This window comes from Colobus angolensis, unplaced genomic scaffold, assembly GCF_000951035.1.
Source record: "Colobus angolensis palliatus isolate OR3802 unplaced genomic scaffold, Cang.pa_1.0 Scaffold96, whole genome shotgun sequence".
In the NCBI taxonomy this organism is placed as follows: domain Eukaryota; kingdom Metazoa; phylum Chordata; class Mammalia; order Primates; family Cercopithecidae; genus Colobus; species Colobus angolensis.
The window spans coordinates 880,634-889,374 of NW_012123598.1; the positions used below are offsets into that span (position 1 = coordinate 880,634).

The following is an 8,741-nucleotide window of genomic DNA, read 5'->3' on the forward strand; positions in this document are numbered from 1 at the left end:
GCCAGGATGGTCTCGATCTCCTGACCTCGTGATCCACCCGTCTCGGCCTCCCAAAGTGCTGGGATTACAGGCTTGAGCCACCGCGCCTGGCCAAACCTTAGTTTCAACACAAAACAATACACACGCACTACAAAAACAAATCTCCTGGGATTGCTTGTGGCATTAATATATTAAGTATAAATTTGGGATAATTGGTCTTTACATTATTTAGTCTTTCTATTCAAGAGCAAGAATGATTAGCTAAATTTTAGATGCAAGGGGGCATAAAATGTGGGAGATGTGAAATAGGTATTACCTTCATTTCATAGACCAGGAGCCAGAGGCATAAAGAGGTTGAGTAACTTGACCATGGTTCCACAACTTATAATAATAATTGGCAGTCAGGATTCAGACTTAGGCTGCTGGCTCCAGCATCTGTACTCTTAATCACAGTGTTATAGTGAGTGCCTCATATAGATATAGTGGATGTTGTCCCAGAGGCTAAAAAATTGGCCAGAGGCACTGAGTTATTGATGAAGCTAGAGTTCAGTGAGAAGGAAAGAGAATTCCCTAGGGTACCAGAAATAAACAACAGGTTAATGAAGGGTTTACCCAGAAAAGAGAATATATAGGCAAGGAAGGCCATCAAGGTTAAGGCTCCTGGAGGGAACGTGGTGGTTATCTTTTAGATCAATGAGTGAGAAATATGTAGGAAAGGCTTAATCATAAGAGCTGCCATTTACCAAAAAAATACCTACTGTGTGCCTTACATATATAATGTTTAATTCTCACAAGAGCCCTTACAGGTATAGTATACTCCCCTTATCTGAGGGGCATACATTCTAACACACTTGAAAGTGTAGATAGTATCAAACTCTATACATACTATGTCTTTTCCTCTACATACATACTTATGATGAAGTTTATTAATTAGGCACAGTAAGATATTAACAACAACTAGTTATAAAATGGAACAATTATAACAGTAGGTTAGCATCACTACTCATGTGCTTTGGGGGCATTATTAAGTAAAATAAGGGCTACATGAACACAAGCACTGTGATACCATGACAGTTGATCTGATAACCAAGACAGCTAATAAGTGACTAACAGGTAGGTAGTGTATACAGAGTGGATACACTGATGATTCATGTCCCAAGTGGGACAGAGCAGGAAAGTGTGAGATTGCATCACCAGAATGGCACACAATTTATAACATATGAATTATTTATTTCTGGAATTTTCCATTCAATATTTTTGACCCCCAATTGACCATGGGTAACTGAAACTGCAGAAAGCAAAACCTGAGATAAGTGGGGACTACTGTATAGGTATTGTCATTATTTCTGCTTTACAGTTGAGAGACAGAGGTTCTGTGGTGATCTTGATTGGACAGTGAGGCCCGAAATGACTGATATGGAGGGAACTTTCACTTTATTTGGAAGGCATGGGAGCCACTGAAGCATTTAGAGCTGGGAAATAACCAGAGCTCTCTTTTGGAACTTGTTATATTGAGTTGAGAAATGATTTCTGTCTTTCTCACCATAGGAACTCTAGAGCTGCTGTTCCTTCCCATGGCAGGACAGGGTGGCATGAGGGTGGCTGGCCACTGTGTCTGTCAGTGCTGCCAGACAGGACTCAATTCCCTGGTTATTCCTCTCTCCCTTCTAGGTTTCCTTGCTCAGGACTCTGTCCGTGCAGAAAAGAGGAACACAGAGATGTTAGACAATCTGCCATCTGCTGGGTCCCAGGTGAGTCAGGCTTTCCTCTGACATGGTTATCAAATATGGGGATCTTATCTTCCTAATTTGTGGACTTCCTTATTTAATTAAACCACATCCTCATTTCCATTCAGTTTTTATTTAAATATCACTTTACTGAGCCTTTTTTCTGAGTAATCTAACATTTGCTTATGATTCTTTTTTTTCTTATTTCTCCAAGAAAAATCCTCCTGACTCTTTTATCCTCCTTCCTTGCTTTACTTTTCCCTGTTGTACTTATCACCATCCCACATACTCTTTATTTAATATTTTTCCTTGTTCCCTGTCTTTTGAATTAATTGTTTACTTTTTTTAGTATTCTATTTTAAAAAACCCTTATATGGTTTGCATTATTATTGTACCCCTTTTTATATATGAGGGAGTGGAAGCAGAAAGCCTAGGTAATATGCTAAAGGTCACACAGCTGTTAATACGACTGAGACATGAACCCAGGCAGTCTGGCTTTAGAGTCAACGTTCATAACCACTTAGTTATTGCTGCCTAATGTAGTGCTGTTACTCCAGCTTAGGCTGGCCAGATTTAGCAAGTAAATATACACAATATGCCCAAATTAAATTTGAATTTTAGATAAACTATGAATACATTTTTAGCATAAGTATAAATAAATTTTTAGCATAAGTATGAAGTTTGAATTTCAGATAAATAATTTTTTGCGTAAGTTTGCAACGTTTACGACATACTTATGTAAAAAACTGTCGTTCATCTAAACTCTTCCAAGGTAAAGGAGCATGTTGTAACCCAATGCAAGGAAGCTAAGAGCCTCGAAAAAAGGTTAGAGGAATTGCTAACTATAATAACCAGTTTAGAGACAAACATAAATTACCTGATAGAGCTGAAAAACACAGCATGAGAACTTCATGAAGCATACATAAGTATCAGTAGCAAATCAATCAAGCAGAAGAAAAGATATCAGAGACTGGAGATCAACTTAATGAAATAAAGCATGAAAACAAGATTAGAGAAAAAAGAATGAAAAGAAAAGAACAAAGCCTCCAAGAAATATGGGACTATGTGAAAAGACAAACCTACGTTTGATTGGTGTACCTGAAAGTGACGGGGAGAATAAACCAAGTTGGAAAACACTCTTCAGGATATTATCCAGGAGAACTTCCCCAACCTAGCAAGACAGGCCAACATTCAAATTCAGCAAATACAGAAAAGAGCACAAAGATACTCCTTGAGAAGGGCAACTCCAAGATGCATAATTGTCAGATTCACCAAAGTTGAAATGAAGGAAAAAATGTTAAGGGCAGCCAGAGAGAAAGGTCGGGTTACCCACAAAGGGAAACCCATCAGACTAACAGCAGATCTCTCGGCAGAAACCCTACAAGCCAGAAGAGAGTGGGGGGTCAATATTCAACATTCTTAAGGAAAATAATTTAGAACTCAGGATTAGGAAACTCACTCAAAACCGCACGACTATGTGGAAACTGAATAACCTGCTCCCAAATTACTCAGTAAATAATGAAATTAAGGCAGAAATAAATAAGTTCTTTGAAACCGATGAGAACAAAGACACAACGTACCAGAATCTCTGGGGCACAGCTAAAGCAGTGTTTAGAGGGAAATTTATAGCACTAAATGCCCACAGGAGAAAGCAGGAAAGATCTAAAATTGACACCCTAACATCACAATTAAAAGAACTAGAGAAGCAAGAGCAAACAAATTCAAGAGCTAACAGAAGACAAGTAACTAAGATCAGAGCAGAACTGAAGGAGAGACACAAAAAACACTTCAAAAAAATCAATGAATCCAGGAGCTGGTTTTTTGAAAAGATCAACAAAATAGACTGCTCGCCAGACTAATAAAGAAGAAAAGAGAGAAGAATCAAATAGACACAATAAAAAACGATAAAGGGATATCACCACTGATCCCACAGAAATACAAACCACCATCAGATAATACTTTAAACACCTCTACACAAATAAACTAGAAAATCTAGAAGAAATTGATAAATTCCTGGACACATACACCCTCCCAAGACTAAACCAGGATGATGTCAAATAAACTAGAAAATCTAGAAGAAATTGATAAATTCCTGGACACATACACCCTCCCAAGACTAAACCAGGAAGAAGTCGAATCCCTGAACAGACCAATAACAAGTTCTGAAATTGAGGCAGTAATTAATAGCCTACCAACCAAAAAAAGCCCAGGACCAGATAGATTCACAGCCGAATTCTACCAGAGGTACAAAGAGGAACTTGTACCATTCCTTCTGAAACTATTCCAAACAATAGAAAAAGAGGTTCATTTTATGAGGTCAGCATCATCCAGATAGCAAAACCTGGCAGAGACAACAAAAAAAGAAAATTTCAGGCCAATATCCTTCCTGAGGCGGGAAGATCACCTGAGGTCAGGAGTTCAAGACCAGCCTGGCCAACAAGGTGAAACCCCATCTCTACTAAAAATACAAAAATTAACTGGGCATGTTGGCACATGCCTGTAATCCCAGCTACTCGGGAGGCTGAGGCAGGAGGATCACTTGAACTGGGGAGGCGGAGGTTGCAGTGAGCCAAGATCACATTGCTGCACTCCAGCCTGGGTGAGAGTGAGACTCCATGTCAAAAAAAAAAAAAAGAAAGAAAAAAAGAAAAAAAGATTTTTCATAGACACATAACAAAATTTGATCTTCACAAAACCCTATGATACAAAAAGTATGAGCATTTATAGATCAAGGTCCAGATCAGAGATGTTACCTGTCTTGTCCAGTGCAATCAAATAACAGTACAGGCTGGGTGCAGTGGCTCATACCTGTAACCCCAGCACTTTCGGAGGCCAAGGTGGGTGGATCACCTTAGGTCAGGAGTTCAAGACCAGGCTGGCCAACATGGTGAAACCCTGTCTCTACTAAAAATACAAATATTAGCTGGGCATGGTGACACACACCTGTAATCCCAGCTACTTGGGAGTAGCACGAGAATTGCTTGAACCCAGGAGGTGGAGGTTGCAGTGAGCTGAGATTGCACCACTGCACTCCAGCTTGGGTGACAAAGGGAGATTCTCAGAAAACAAATAAGAAAAAAAGAAGAAAAACAGTACAGTACTTGAACCCAGGTCTCTGAACTACCAGCCCGGTGCTCTTCCCACCCAACACACTATCCATGAAATTATCAAAGATTTCAAAAAACTCAGCCCCTTGAAACTTACTGAAATTCAAATTTAACTGGGCATGCTGAAATTTATCTGGCCATCCTATTTCAACTAAATTTTTGGATTTGGAGATTTGAGACAATGGGGTCCACTGGGAAGCATGGATAGGCTAGAATACCCCAGAATTTTAAAAAAAGGAAAGATAATTATGTCCTACCATATATTTCCTCCAAAATAATGAATAATATTTTAATAAAATCATCAAACATAAAACTTTTTTCTCGTACAAGATTATACAAATGATTCTGGTAGTGTCATCATCTGTTTATTCACCAGTGTCTACCGGTGTCAGGCTCCATTTGAGGGAAAAAAGAATGTTCTTAGAACCACATAGGAGGTGACAGAAAGTCACAGAGCAATTGAAAAGGGCCTTTTCCTTGAAAGTCATGTCGTAGAACATGCATTCTTAAGGAGGATGATGTTGCCTTCAAGGGGAAGAAAATTGGTTCTTGGAGATGAACACATACTATTCTTCTTATGCATACAGCACAGGCATACATACAGTACATACACAGATACACAGTATATTTGCAATATTAAAATGTATGGGGTACCGTGTGATTCCATTTTTATGAAATATCCAGAATCAGCAAATCCATGGAGACATAAAGTATGTTAGTGGTTGCCTAGGGCTTGGGGTAGGGGGTGGGAAGATGTTGGAGGGAAATGGAGAGTGACTGCTAGAAGGTACAGGGTTTCTTTTGGGGTGATGAAATGTTCTGAAACTTATTGGGGTGATGGTTGCACAACGCTGTGAATATGCTTAAAAACCCATTAAATCGCATACTCCAAATAGGTGACTTTTATAATACATAAATTAAATCTCAATAAAGCTGTTATTAAAAAAATAGACATACGGCACCTGTGGCCCCAGTTCCACCAACTGAATTAGAATCTGTGTTTAACAAGATCCCCAGGTGATTTGTGTGCACATTAAAATTGGAAGCATCCAAAAACTGTGTATGTGAATCAATGCTAATTTATAATTGTTTGAAAAAGTGTATCCATGATAAGGACTGGAATGTACTTTGCAAAAATGAAAATAGTATAAATGAAGACAACCCCTTCTACCCACACAAAGGGTGTGGCTTACTGTAGGCCTTTAACAAATGGCAGCTCTTACAGGGACATGATACTGTTATGAGGTTTTCTAATTTTTTGTTTCAAAAATATTCTCCAGTGTTCTTGTTAAGTCATGTTTTAGAAACCTAAAAGACAATAATGAAATTAATATACTCTGCTTTCTTTAGAACCAGAAAAAATTCATGGGGATTGTGATTAGAAAAAATGGTCTATAAAGATTGCTGGGGTGGAGGGGGTGAGATAAGGAAAAAAGGTTGAGAAACAATGTTCTAGAATATCTACTCCTGAGAGTAGCCCTCTGTCCCTACCTTGTCTGTGCCAAGGATTCCAAGCAAAGATGCCCCTGAGGGACTACCACGGGAATATAAATAAGGAACTGGTCTGGGTGGATTATGACAAACAGGGGAGTGCCTGTCCCATATATAAGGGCAGCTGTGACTCAGCTTTTGCTGATGGTGCCATGTGAGAATGTGTACCCAGGTCCTCAGATTTTCTAATGTTTTTAATCAGAAGTCACAAAACCAGTTAATAATGATATTTCCTAATTTTTTGGTGTTGGCAGCCAATACAAATTTTAAAAAAAGAGTAGAAGGACCATGCGAGCCAAATAAACCCATCTGAAGGAGCTGGGCAGCCAGTATGTGATCCCTAATTTAATCCAGTGTTTGTTGATTTGCATAAAGTTTTAAAAAGTTTCAATTAAAACACAAAAGATGTGTATTAATAAAATGACTATCATAGTCTTCTGTAATCTTCTGATATTTGCCTTTTTATTTTTATAGTATCAAGCAATTTTATGTGTTTTATTGTAAAATTTTAGAGTGTAAATGACTTTAGAGATAATGTAATGGATCTCTTTATTTTAAAGATGAGACAATGAGAATCAAAGATTGATTAACCCATACCTCACAACTAGCTAATAGCAGAACTCAAAACTCCTTATTCTAGTATAGGTTTATTCCCATAATTTTCTCTAATAGTTACAGAGAATGAGATGGAAAAAAGAAAGGAGGGTCGATTGACAGTTTATAGTAGGAAAACAGTTGGGAACAGTAAGAGGGCAGTCTTAAAAATGCTCTGAGTGCCACATGACCACCATCGTTTAAAAAGGACGCTGTGACTGAGAAATCATGACCTACCATACAGTGATTCTTACTTGAAATAGATACCTTTGCTACAACTAAATTCAGTTGTCTGATAGTGAATCAGGTAACATTTCTCTTTTAACAATTTTTATATATAATAATATTGATTATCCATTATATTCAAGGTATTATAGCATATTAACTGTGTTAGTTAAGTAAAATAGAGCACAAGAAAAATGATTATGAAAAACTGAGATTGCTGTCTATTCTAAATATTTTGAGTCACAGACTCCTTTGAGAAACTTGGAATTTTTATCTTCCAGAAAGGTGCACATGTACTACAAAGCTCAGCCTTAAGAATCCTTGATTGCCAGGTTAAGACCTCAGCCTGACAATGTACCTTTGGTTTTGAATCATTTTTTTCATTGCCAAAGTATAACTGGAAACAAACAGAAAACTCATTAACTGCTATAACATTTTGAGGCCGGGCGCGGTGGCTCAAGCCTGTAATCCCAGCACTTTGGGAGGCTGAGACGGGCGGATCACGAGGTCAGGAGATCAAGACCATCCTGGCTAACACGGTGAAACCTCGTCTCTACTGAAAAATACAAAAATCTAGCTGGGCGAGGTGGCGGACGCCTGTAGTCCCAGCTACTCGGGAGGCTGAGGCAGGAGAATGGCGTAAACCCGGGAGGCAGAGCTTGCAGTGAGCTGAGATCCAGCCACTGCACTCCAGCCTGGGCGACAGGGCGAGACTCCGTCTCAAAAAAAAAAAAAAACATTTTGAGCAAAATGGCTAGTAAGTTTTAATTTTCAATTTTTGTCGTTAACTGTTTATGAAGACTGTTATTGGATTAGCATATTTGAGTGGGGAGATCCTATGCATTTTCTCATATGTGTTACAATTTTCTAGTTGGTAGATATTCAGATTTGCTAAGGAAGGTAAGTATCTCATTGCCTCAGGATAATGTTAGATTTGAAGAGGTCAGTCTATCTTTTTTTTTTTTTCCACTTTTATTTTAGAATCAGGGCACACATGTGCAGGTTTGTTACAAAGGTGTATTACACAATGCTAAGATTTGGAGCATGAATGAATATGTCACTCAGGTACTAAGCATGGTACCCAATAAATGGCTTTTTCCAACCCTTACTCCCCTCCCTCTCTCCCTGCCTCCTCTTGTATTCCCTAGTGTCTGTTGTCCCATTTTTTTAGGACAACAATTAACTACTTTTATTATTTTAATATTACCTAAAATATTCTTAAATATTAAGTAGAGTTTTTTACAGCTTTGACCTTTCAAATATTTCACATTCAAATTTGTTGGCAATTCTTTCTTTTTTTTTTACTATACTTTAAGTTCTCGGGTACATGTGCACAACGTGCAGGTTTGTTCCATATGTATACATATGCCAGGTTGGTGTGCTGCACCCATTAACTCGTCATTTACATTAGGTATATCTCCTAATGCTATCCCTCCCCTCTACCCCCACCCCACAACAGGCCCCAGTGTGTCATGTTCCCCTTTCTGTGTCCAAGTGTTCTCATTGTTCAATTCCCACCTATGAGTGAGAACATGCAGTGTTTGTTTTTTGTCCTTGCGATAGTTTGCTGAGAATGATGGTTTCCAGCTTCATCCATGTCCCTACAAAGGACATGAAC

General features: G+C 38.5%; 1 long non-coding RNA gene across 1 annotated transcript in view; it reads right to left on the reverse strand.

Moving 5' to 3' along the window:
- LOC105504827 overlaps positions 1-1,677 on the reverse strand; it is a 9,722-nt gene extending 8,045 nt beyond the window's left edge. Inside the window, exons 1-2 of the long non-coding RNA XR_001000659.1 lie at positions 1,523-1,677; positions 296-549 (exon numbers count right to left, since the gene is read on the reverse strand). This is a non-coding gene — a long non-coding RNA (uncharacterized LOC105504827). The remainder of the gene's footprint in view (positions 1-295; positions 550-1,522) is intronic.
- Between the last annotated feature and the right edge of the window lie 7,064 nt (positions 1,678-8,741).